The 11,737-nt window shown below is 50.8% G+C and overlaps 1 non-coding gene across 1 annotated transcript; it reads left to right on the top strand.

The window, feature by feature from the left end:
• The first annotated feature begins 10,690 nt into the window (after positions 1 to 10,690).
• Positions 10,691 to 10,797, top strand: LOC119818080. The gene has a single exon (XR_005285999.1). It is a non-coding gene; the product is annotated as a U6 spliceosomal RNA (small nuclear RNA).
• Positions 10,798 to 11,737: the final 940 nt, after the last annotated feature.

Here is an 11,737-nt window from a genome sequence, read left to right as displayed (position 1 = left end):
GAGAGAAGAGAAATTTGGAGTTAAGGGGAGAAAGGAAAGCACCCGACTTCTGGTGCCTGCTTGTTCGTAAGCAGGAGAACAGAGAGAAGAGTCAAGTTGACTCCAGGCAGCTCCCCAGTTTCCAGAAAAAGAGGGAGGCAGCTAGCAGGCAGCTCGGACACCAGTTACCTTGGACACAAATAACCCTCAGGGACCCTGGCCCCGTTAGCGCAAGCTGCAGCCTCTTGACAGCAGCCTCGGCAGCAGCCAGTGCACAGCCCCCCCCCCTTCCCCAGGGGCTGACTTGACGCTCTGCTGGCTGTGAGCCCACTGCTCCCTCCCGCAGTAAGCTCTGCGCCAGCTAGGGGAGGGAAAGGGAGGGGCGGGATGGGAGCCCTGCAGGGAAGAAGGGAGGGCGGAAGAGAGGGAGCCAGTCCAGCGGACCCCAACACCGACCAAAGAGCAAGAGTATAAGAGAGGGTGTGGCAGACAAAAAAGGAGGAGCCTAGCTGTGTCACCTAGGGGTGTAGGAAGGAGATGCCTTTTTTTATAACTCCATACACCCCCTTCCATTTGCAGATCTGGACACTGAGACCTAGAACCCAGGGTTTTGCATATGCACACCTTTCTGTCCGTCCTTTCTCCCATCCGGGAGCAGTCACGTCCACCCTGGTCTGGCTGGGTATAGTTCAGGTCTGTTTTGCAGAATTGGCCTGCTCCCCAAACCTATGTTCCTGCCTGCATGATACAGGGAGAAACCACAAAACAGGGACGTCAGTTCTCCGCTGGCTGAACAAGTGAAAATTCTCCTGAGTTCTCACTTGTAAAATTCTGAGAATTAGAGAGCCCGGTGGTGGGTGGCACTCACCGTTAACCCCAGCACTCAGGGAAGCAGAGGCAGGTGCGTCTCTGTGAGTTCGAAGTTCAGCCTCCTCTAGAGCCAGGGCAACACAGAAAAGAAACCCTGTCTTGGAAAAAAAAAAAAAAAGAGGAGAGAGAGAGAGAGAGACTTGAGACTTGGTGTCTCTAAGGAGAAGCCATTCTCAGGGATGGCCCCAAAGACGCCGGACATGAGTGGAAACAGAACAGCCGGCTCAAACAAGCTCATGAGCGAAGGATCTCCTCTTTATAGAGGGTTAGTTTCAGTAACTACAGGACCAAAAGACTAGACTGGGGAAGCTTAAAGGTTCAGCATCCTCCAGAAAAGCTGTAGGATGCACCCAAGTTTCAAACTCTAGAGCAGAAACATAAACCCTCCTACCCCATCCTCCAGCCTTTAGAACTGTCCCTTGGAGGCCGTCCTCCAGCTTGAAACCAGCCTGCCAGGGGGTCTAGGCAGTCCAGCCGTGCTTGTTAGGCCTCTAACACCCTCCAGCAAATGCCCTGGTACCAGATACTAGATCCCTACCCTCCACATCCTCTCCGCCCCTCCTGCATACCCGCAGCGGCCTCTAGGGGGCAGTGTTGCCCCGAACTTGGCGGCCCGCCGCCACTTCCCCCGCCCTGGCGAGCGCCGGGAGGACGCTAAGGTTCTGGGAATACTAGATGCCCCCGGCACACGCCGCCCCCCGCCGCCGGCCCAGCCCCGGGGCTCCCGCGCTGCGCCGCCCGCTCGGTGCGGACTTGCTGCTGGCTCCCACCCCTCCCCGCACAAGGCACTTCGCGGGAAAAGGCTGGGTTTTGCCTTTTTTTTTTTTTTTTTTTTTTACTTCAAAGACTGGGGTAAAATACTGGGTTCAGAATATACGCACCGACCTATTCGCCTGTGCTCAGAGTGGCAAAATAAGAGAGGCGAAGGGGCTTGTTCTACCCAAGAACCTGTCAACTGCTTCCCCGTCGCCCCTTTATCCTCTGCCACCCCTCCCAGCGTCCTACGAGCATCCATCCCGCACCTCTTCTCCCAGAGCATCGCCAGGGAGCCCCAACCCCAGAAGGACGTGCCCTGGGGCTGTGTCCGACGGGGTCTGGCCCCAAAGCTAGGCTCGCATATGCGCAGCTGGCCAGGCTCGGGTCCCGGGCGCAGCCTTCATTCGGGGTGTGCGTTTCGGGGAACGACTCCCGCTGCGAATGCCCCCATCGCCCGACTCTGAGCCGTGAAGTAAGGCTGGAGCGATGCTTCGGGGGGGGGGGGGGAGGGGAGGTAGAAACGGAGGGAAAGCCCCATTCGAGTTCCGGCCAACGGTTTAATGGGAGGCGGGGGGATGTAAAAGCCCCGAACCCACAAAGCAGACTTTTTAAAAATTCTAATTGAAACCATCTCGAAGTAAGGGCCGTAAGGAGCGGGCCAGCTCCCTGCCCCCCGTCCCATCCCCCTCCCCTGCTCCCCCGAGTCCGATGAAGTCATGATAACTAGACTGCAAAAAGAAAAAAGTGGGGGGTGGTCTGGGGGGCACGGGGGTACCCGGCTGGGGCCCCGCACGGACACAGTTTGGATACTATGGTTACGCGATCCGACCCAAACAGCGAAGACGGACAACAATAGCGGCCGCCAGAGGAGGAAATTCCTTCCGGGGTGGACGGCGCGGGGGGAGGGGCGCCTGGCTGGAACGCCGAGGCGGCGGCTCGGCCAATCAGCGCGCGGCCGCCGGCGGTTTCAAGGTGCCCCGCGCCAGCCCCCCTCCCTCCTGCCCCCCCCCCCCGCGCGCGCTCCGCTCGGGCGCTGGAATTGCTGAGACGTTTCCCTGCACGCGCCCGGGTAACACTGCGGGGGCTGCTGCCCAGGCCGACACCCCCAGCGCTCCCCGCACCCCTCCCGGAGCCCACCACCCGGGCCCGACTGAGCGTTCCACTGCACGAGTTGCTTGCACTCGAAGGAGGTGGGGGGAAAATATCCCTGCCAGTCACCCCATTCTGTGGGGTTGGTTCCTGCACAAGCCTGTTTTCTATTTTAAAGCATGTCTCAAGAAGAAAAAAAGAGAGAGAGAAAGGAGGGAGAGAAGGTCCATCCCGGACTCAGCAAGCCTGGGAGGACCTGGTCTCTGCCTCCCTGATCTCAGGGGTTGTTATGTAATAAGTTGGGTTATTGATGTTGAAGGTCTTGCCCGGGCATCAGAGAAGTAGGAGGCCAAGGGCAAAGCTGCCATGGAGAACCCACCAGCACCATCAAATTAAAATTATCTACTTAGTAATAGACAACCCAGGGGCTCCCCTCACCTGGCACCTTGATTTTTATGTGGTAACTAGTGAGGTGACTGCCTCTCCCACCATCACCCCCCAAGGAGTCTAGAGTCTGTGCCCAGGTCATACTCCTTGGGAAGACCAGGACTAGCTACCAAGCCTTCATGTTCCCATCCTGCCAGCTCCCCCCACCCCCAAACATGCTATACTCGGCGCTGCGAGCATTAGATTCTCATCGGTCCCTTTTCTTTTTTAAGCTCCTGACCAGGCTTTTGCTTTCTGATGGCTCCTGGGCACAGAACACCACTTCCCCGGGAGCACATGTTTTTTTATTCATTGCATGCATAGAGGTTTGCTTCTCTGGAAGGATCCAGCGTTCAAAATCTGTCTCTCCCCCTCTCCATAGATAATGGGGATAGCCCTAATTCTCCAGTTCCCCGTGCGTCTTTTTATAAATAAATAATGAGATTTTTATTAATTATGCACGTATGGTATCTGCACGCAGATTGCTATGTCTCTTGATGCTTAATAATAATAATATAAGAGAAACACTCCACACTGTGCCTGGGTGTTTCCCCCCTACAAGCAAACAAAAACTTCAAGGGGCCATATGTCCCCGAAGGGGGGGAGAGAAAGGCAGAAGTTGGGGAGTGTGCGTGACATGAAGGGATTAGAGGGGCTTCCTTGCAGGTTTTCAGGGCAGCTGAAGGCAGATTTCAAGTTGCCTGCTTCTCTTTCTGTAATTGAACTGCAGGTCTGAATATTCACCGAGGTTCTCTGGGGCATCTGTGTGCGGCTAGGCAGGCGGGATGGGCAGCTGTTGCAGTAAACAGGAAACCGGCAAGAAGGGAGTTGGCGGGAGCCCAGTCCCTGTCTCATTTCGTGCCCCTCCTCAGAGCCCCTGACCCTGAGGCTCTCAAAACACACTTAGCTCCTGAACTCTTCAGCATCCATGTTCCTGTGATAGGCACAAAATAAGGACTGGACAAACTTTGCACACTGAATGCATGGATCATGACGACAGGCTATTGAGAAGGGGCCAGAGCTAGCTAGGTCTTAGGTACCAAGCAGGGGAGGTACAGGAACTGGATCTACTCCCTGGACAATGGGGTGGGGGTGGGGGGTTCCCTGAAGTTGTCTGACCAGGGAAGTGACAGAGCAGGGCTGAACATTAAAAGGCTGAGACCAGATAGAAGAGTAGAGAGCAGAGTCAGTATGGCCAGGGAGACGTGAATACAAAGGACTGTCATCTACCTCTGAGATTTCCTAGTGGCTAGGGCCAGAGGTAAGCTTCTGCTCCAAACATTCTAGTTGAGTCTTTGGTGGCAGCAGATGTGCCTGTGTTGGAGGGGGTGGGGGATAGGGGTGGGGGGATTGGGGAAGTTAGATGGGTTTCTCTTTGTAGTCCCTGCTGTCCTGGAACTCACTCTACAGACCAAGCTGGCTTTGAACTCACAGATCCCTGCCCGCCCCTGCCTCTCAGAGTGCTAGGATTAAGGCATGTGCCTTCACCAGTTGGCTGAGTTCTGAATTTTATTTATATTTATTCATTTATTTTTGCTTTCAAAGCCCTAGCTGTCCTGGAACTTGCTCTGTAGACCAGGCTGGCCTCAAACTCAGAGATCTGCCTGCTTCTGCCTCCCTAGTGCAAGGATTAAAGTGTGCTACCATCCTTTTGAAAAGAAGGATCTAGGGATACAAAGAAGAGATGGGACCCTAGACCTCCACCAGCCAGGCAGTGGTGGTGCATGTCTTTAATCCCAGCACTGGGGAGGCAGTGGTGGGTGGATCTCTGTGAGTTTGAGGCCAACCTGGTCTACAAAGTGAGTTCCAGGACAGCCAGGACTGTTACATAGAGAAACTCTGTCTGGGGAGGGGGACAGACAGACAACAAACAAAAAAACTAGACCTCCACCTTAAACTGATCTTTTATTCTCTTCTTCTTCCAGGGCTGGGCATCCAGAAGGAAGGGCTCCCATGATAGGCAACACTCTAACCACTGACACCTAAGACCCTGAAATTTTTGAATTCCACTCATGTGTTTGTTTATGTGTTGTAGGTCAGAGGACAAGTTTCAAGAGATGGTTTTCTCGCCGGGCGGTGGTGGCGCACGCCTTTAATCCCAGCACTCGGGAGGCAGAGGCAGGCGGATCTCTGTGAGTTCGAGGCCAGCCTGGTCTACAAGAGCTAGGTCCAGGACAGGCTCTAGAAAAACCAAAAAAAAAAAAAAAAAAAAAAAAAGAGAGAGATGGTTTTCTCCTTATACCACCTGTATCCCAGGTAGAGCTGTCAGTCTTTTGGCAGCAGGGACCTTTGGCTGCTGAGACATCTTAGACCCCTATCCCTGGAAATCATAATAAACAAACAAACAAACAAATGGTAGATACATAAAATTACTCATGTCTTCACTGGGGGGAGGTATGGGCCCACCAGGGGTCCCACATGTTAGGAATGGATCTAGGGTCTCAGCAAAACGACTACAGTTGGCAAAGTACAGCTTCCTTCTGCAGAAGGGTGCCATGGGTTTGTTTCTTACACACAGCAGTGAGGCTGAGCTGGCACTTCTGCCTGCTTCACAGAGGGGACAGTCTGCTAAGCCAGCCTAGCACAGACAAGCTTTCTGACAAAGGGGTTAATTGAACCGAACTGGTGTTGCCCGAGCTCATATGTGCACATGCATACACGTTTTGTGTGCATGTGAAGTTGTAGGTGCCATTTCTCTTGCCTGTGAGATGCCTATATATCACTGCAGAGTTCAAACATAAAAATAAAATTGCACTGGCTGTGGTTACCGCAAAGCGATCAAGCTGGGTCTTGTTGGCCAAGCCCTGGCATCTGCTGTGTAATTTGGGGAGCACTTAGTCTCCCCTCCGTGCGTGAGTGGGGGTGGCCGTCTGCCGTCTCTGTTTGTATCCTTCTAATTAAAAAGAACTGGGATCCCTCTCCACGTGTGTTCTAGAGCATCTCCTCAGCAGGGAGAGGCAAGGGCTGCACACGCTAGAGGCTCTCAGAGTTTGAGGAGACAGTTCAGGAATCTGACATGCTCTCACCTGTCAGAGGAGTCATGCCCTAATGTGTGACCCTGGGCAAGGCCCTCTATTTGCCCACAAACCATCTGGGTGGGGGAAACTGGGTGGAGACCACTGATCCTCCCTGTTCTGTGATTCTAAGTACCCATGACTGTGAGCTGCTTTCCCTGTGGTCTGTTGAGGTGGTGCCTCTGCTGCATGCAGCCATCATGCCTGTCTTCCAGTTGTGGGCCAAGATTCGAAAAAGCAAGCCACCTCTATACTACAAAGGTTCCTAATGAGGCACACTCGAGAGCTGATAAACACTGTTTCTCATTAATACACACAGGCAAACACATATCACAAACCGCTCTGAGAGATCAGATGGCCCAGCTTGCATGAGATTCACGTAGACCCTCTTCTACATCCCCTGCTGTTGGGTGTCCACCCGATTGGAATGCTGTGATGGGGAGCACATTACCACACTAGATCCTAACTGTTCTGTCTACTAAGAAGTCCCGATAATAATTCCATCTTGTTCTGAAGTTGAGCTTCTGGTGTTCTCAGTAGACCTGCTCATCTCCCTTTGTTCGGGTGTCCTGGCTCCAAAAATTGGCACCCCAAGCTAGAAGCTTGGGTAATTCATTTCCCGTTCAACCTGCAACTAGTCCAAGTCCTGAAATCCTGCCCTTATGCTGTCTTCCCAGTGAGTTCCCACCTTGAATGTACAGCCTCATCTGTCACCTGTTACAGGAGCCTTCTGGCTACCTGGTCTGGCTGCCTACCTGAGCCCTTCTAAGTTCTTCTCCCTAAGCCTACAGGGTCTCTTCTCAAGCCTTCCTCTGAACACAGCAATCCTTTTAATAAGCCATGGCCCAAGCTGTGCACATAACTTGAGTCTGAATTCCTTAGTGCTTACACAGGCATTTGGACCCTGACCCCCCACATATGCACACCTACACACATGCATATATGTTCACACACAACACATACTCACACACAGGAACTGTTCACTACTCGCCACTCCATCCTTCCACACCAACTACAGCAGACAGAGACAAAGGGATTGCCATGAACTGGAGCTCAGCCTGGGTTCCATAGTCAGTTTAAGCTATAGAGAAGGAAGAAGTGGGGGGGAGGGGTCACCACATTTGTTAAGACGGTAATATGGCAAGAGAAAGGAGGTGGCTTGCGGTCTCAATAGCAGGAAATGAACTGTTGTCCCCTAATTAATTTGTTATCTTGTGCCTCTGGGTCTTTGTATATGTTGCGTCTACCTACGACAGCCAGCACCTGCCACTAAAGGAAAAGATGAAGAAGATAAAAAGTCTACACTTGAGGAACCCACATCTAATACTGCACTACACCAGCATGGTGAGCACTCACTGGAAGTGACTGTGGGACAATGCTCTTGTACCCTGTAAGGATTTGCCACTCACATTGGTTTAATAAAACACTGATTGGCCAGTAGCTAGGCAGGAAGTATAGGCGGGGCAACCAGACTAGGAGAATTCAGGGAAGAGAAAAGGCTCAGTCTGCAGTCACTACCCAGACACAGAGGAAGCAAGATGAGAATGCTGCACTGAGAAAAGGTACCAGCCACGTGGCTAATTATAGATAAGAATTAGGGGTTAATTTAAGTTGTAAGAGCTAGTTAATAATAAGCCTGGGCGAATAGGCCAAACAGTTTATAATTAATATAAGCCTCTGTATGTTTCTGTGGGACCGAACAGCTGCAGGACCAGGCAGGACAGAAACTTCCATCTACAGTAAGTGCTGATGAAGTGCAGCCAATCAGAATAGACTCATGCTAACAGTGAAGGCTTAACACCCCAAGCCAAAATAAAGGAGCTTGTTTTCTCTTCATACTAAGTACATGATAATGTTAGATGTATAGGATTTAATTTATAAAATTGTTAAAAGATATTTAACTTTTTTTTTCTCTTTTTAAAAATGTAGTTACTATGACAGGCATGGTAGCACATACCTGCAAATCTCTAGTACTTGAGATGATGAGGCAGGAGGATCAAGATTTCCAGACAAGCTGGGTAGTGGTGGCTCATGCCTTTAAGTCCATCACTCAGGAAGCAGAGCCAGGGAAATCTCTCAAGGCCAGCTTAGTCTACAGAGAGAGTTCCCGGATAGCCTGGGCTTCACAAAGAAACCCTGTCTTAAAAAACAAAACAAACAAAAAGATTTCCAGGACAGCCTAGTCTCCAAAACAAGAACAACAAAAACTACACCAAGCAGAGAGTGTCACAAGCCTGTTGTGATCCTAGTTTCTCAGGAGGTGGCAGTTAAAGCTTCCCAGGTTCAAGGCCTGGTCAAGTCAACTTAGAAAGACCTATCTGACTGAAAAAACAAGTCAAAGGAGGGTTAGGGGCATAGAGTAGAGATATAGATCAGAGGTGGAGTTCAATTGTCAGTAATACATGCACAAGCTAATAAGTAAAATGTGGCTGAACATGATATATGCCTATAAACCCATCACTTGGCAGGAGTTTCAGGAGTTCAGAGCCAGCCTTGGCTACAGGAAACCCTGTCTCAACAACAACAAAATTTTACAGTGTACCTGTCAACAGTCAGTCATGTAGTAGGAGGGTCTCATGGGGGTCCCTCCCTCTCCTTTCTGAACTATTGGTAATTGATGGATTCATGGAATGGGATGATAGTCAATGCCTTCACTTACATCCCAAACATTAAGCCCACCAGGCTCCAATGGATGGTTCCAAACCGGTGACTACACAGACAGACTTGGTTTATATCAGTGGGTCACAAGATCAAAAGGCATGGATGTGGGAAGAAGATGTGTGGGGTTAGAGGGGGGTATAATAGGGTAGGAGGAAGATAAGAGTGTGGGAGATGAGAACATATATAGTATCAAACCGCCAAAGGATAAATTTAATTAATGAAAAATGCATGCATAATCCAAAATTGAATGAATCCAATATGGTTACTATAGAATAAAATGAGATGTGACCCACCTTTTTGACTTTTTGTATCTTTGGGACAGCCTGGTGAAGAGCACAAACATGTAAACTATTGGGGTACCAGAGAGATAGTTCAGAGGTTAAGAGCATTGACTGCTCTTCCACAGGATCAGAGTTCAAATTCTAGCACCCACATGGTAGCTAGTTGTCTGTAACCCTAATTCCAGAAGACCCGATGCCCTCTGATGCCCTCATAGGCACTGCACACATGTGGTGCACAGACATGCAGGCAAAAATACCAGTACCCATAAAAGAAAAATCTTTTTCTTTTATTAAAATGTGGTGGTGCCGGGCGGTGGTGGCGCACGCCTTTAATCCTAGCACTCGGGAGGCAGAGGCAGGCGGATCTCTGTGAGTTCGAGACCAGCCTGGTCTATAAGAGCTAGCTCCAGGACAGGCTCTAAAGCTGCAGAGAAACCCTGTCTCGAAAAACAAAACAAAAAAAAATAAAAAAAAAAAATAAAAAAAAAAAAATAAAATGTGGTGGTGCACATCTTTAATCCCAGCACTTAGAAGGCAAAGGTGGGTGGGTCTCTATGAGTTCAAAGCCAACCTAGTCTACAGAGTGAGTTCCAGGACAGGCTCCATAGCTTAAGAGAAACCATGTTTCAAAAAACAAAACAAAAGCAAAAACAAAACAAAAAAACAATTACAGGAGTGATAGCCTATGCAATGATCTGTCCTTTCCCTTTAAGATACAAGCCCTGCTCACTCCCTCCCCTGTCTGCTGAAGCAGGCAGATCTTCCTTTCTGTTTGCAGCCTGAGTCTCCCTCTCAAAGAGGCAGCTTGTCTCTCCCTTCTCTTTCTATTCTCTCTCTCTCTCTCTCTCTCTCTCTCTCTCTCTCTCTCTCTCTCTCTCTCTCTCTCTCCCTCTCTCCCTCTCTCCTCTCCTTCTCCCTTTTCCCTCCATAACCCATATAACCCACTAAATAAATATCTACTCTCACTCTGCATGGCATGCCTATCCATGTCTTTGTCTCTTGCCTGCCGCGTGGCTCCCTGCCCGGGACCAGTCACCTTCGGAGACCTGCAGCGCGGGGTCTCATGGCGCGCCCATCCATTTGTCTCTCCTCATGGTCTCGTGAGCCATCCCTGCCTGGGACTGGCTGCTCTAGGGACCCACTGCCCACTTGCCGCCCTTTGGGGACCTGTAGAGTTTCTGCCACTGCAGCCACTTGGGGATCCACAGCATTTTTAATGGATTAATCCATTACAACAATTTTAATGGATTAATCCATTGCAGCCTATACCTGTAATTCCAGCACTTGGCAGTCACAGAGGCAGAGGGACTATCGTTAATGGAGACCAGCCTGGGCTTCACAGTGAGTTAGTTCCAGGACAGCGACTGCTATTGAGGAGGAGGAAGAGAAAGAAGGGGCTATTGCAGTCGTTAAAATGGAAATGTGGCAGGAGAAAGGATGTGGCAGCGGCCTGGCAGGAAGCAGTGCTATCTCAAGGGGAAGACGTCTTCTCTAGGCTGGCCAACACCAGTCCACATGAGGCTTCCCAGCATGGCTGAAGGCCTGTGCAGCACCTGGTTTCAGTAGCTGTGGACTTGCAGTGATAAGCGCCGGTCGAAGAAAGCATCAAGTGCTGCGTATTCGGCAGTGCACATATACTAAAACTGGAATGAGACAGAGAAGATTAGCATGGCCCCCTGTGCAAGGATAAGATGCAAATTCATGAAGCGGTAAAACAAAACAAAAAGGGCATCGAAAAGGTCACTCAGTCATTTTCTCTGCAAAGCTGTCTTAACTACTCCATCCCCTGCCCTGATTTGGTCAGGTTCTCTGCAAGGTCCCTACCCTCTTTTCCTCCTGGTCACAGCATCAGCCTACAGGGTCATCGCGGTGCTTTTGACAGGCATGACAATGGGCTTTCTTCCCCGGACTCCATCTTCAGGATCTGGAGCCTTGCTCCCTTTGGGTTTTGCCCTAGAGCTTGAAGCAAGGGAGACTTTCAGTAAATGTTTGTTAAAAGTGGAGAGAATTCCTTCACTCGACAAACATTTATTGACCCCCAGTAACCTTTCCAACGGCAGCTATCCACAGCCCCACATGTTCTCAGTCTGCCTCCCTCCAGCCCTGTAGATCTGCTGGAAAGGGTAAGGATGTCTACCTTCATCACTAAGACCATGTGGTAGTTTGTACATCATCTGGGACAGGTCCCACATAGCTGCATCCTTGTACCTTGAGGAACTTGCCCAAGATCACACAGAAGGTCTAGAAGGGGCTGACCCTCACCAACCCATCCTCCAGTCCCTAGACCTACTGCCTGAGACAGGGTTGGTCCAGGCTTTTCTTGGGACAGTACCAGTTGACCAGACCATTTTGCCTGGACTACCAACCAGCCTGTCCTTCAATACTTCTCCAGCTGTGAGACAGGCAAGTCTAGCGCATTCACAGCCCGGCAGCTGGAGAGCCCCTTATCCCTCAGCATAAAAGTACTCCCTCCCATGCTGGACTGAGCACCCCACCCCCCAGCACCCCCAGAGGCCCCATTCGGGAAAGGGAGGAGGGAGGAAAAGAGAAACCCACGGGGCCTCTGGGGCACAGCCCTTGAGGAGCCCCGGTGTTTGGTTTCAATTAGGAGGAGAAATTCCAGGAAGCCAGGCCAGTGCTGGGGGAGGGGGTGTGCAGAAG

Source organism: Arvicola amphibius, chromosome 6, assembly GCF_903992535.2.
Source record: "Arvicola amphibius chromosome 6, mArvAmp1.2, whole genome shotgun sequence".
Lineage (NCBI taxonomy): Eukaryota > Metazoa > Chordata > Mammalia > Rodentia > Cricetidae > Arvicola > Arvicola amphibius.
This window is presented reverse-complemented; position numbering and strand designations above follow the sequence as displayed.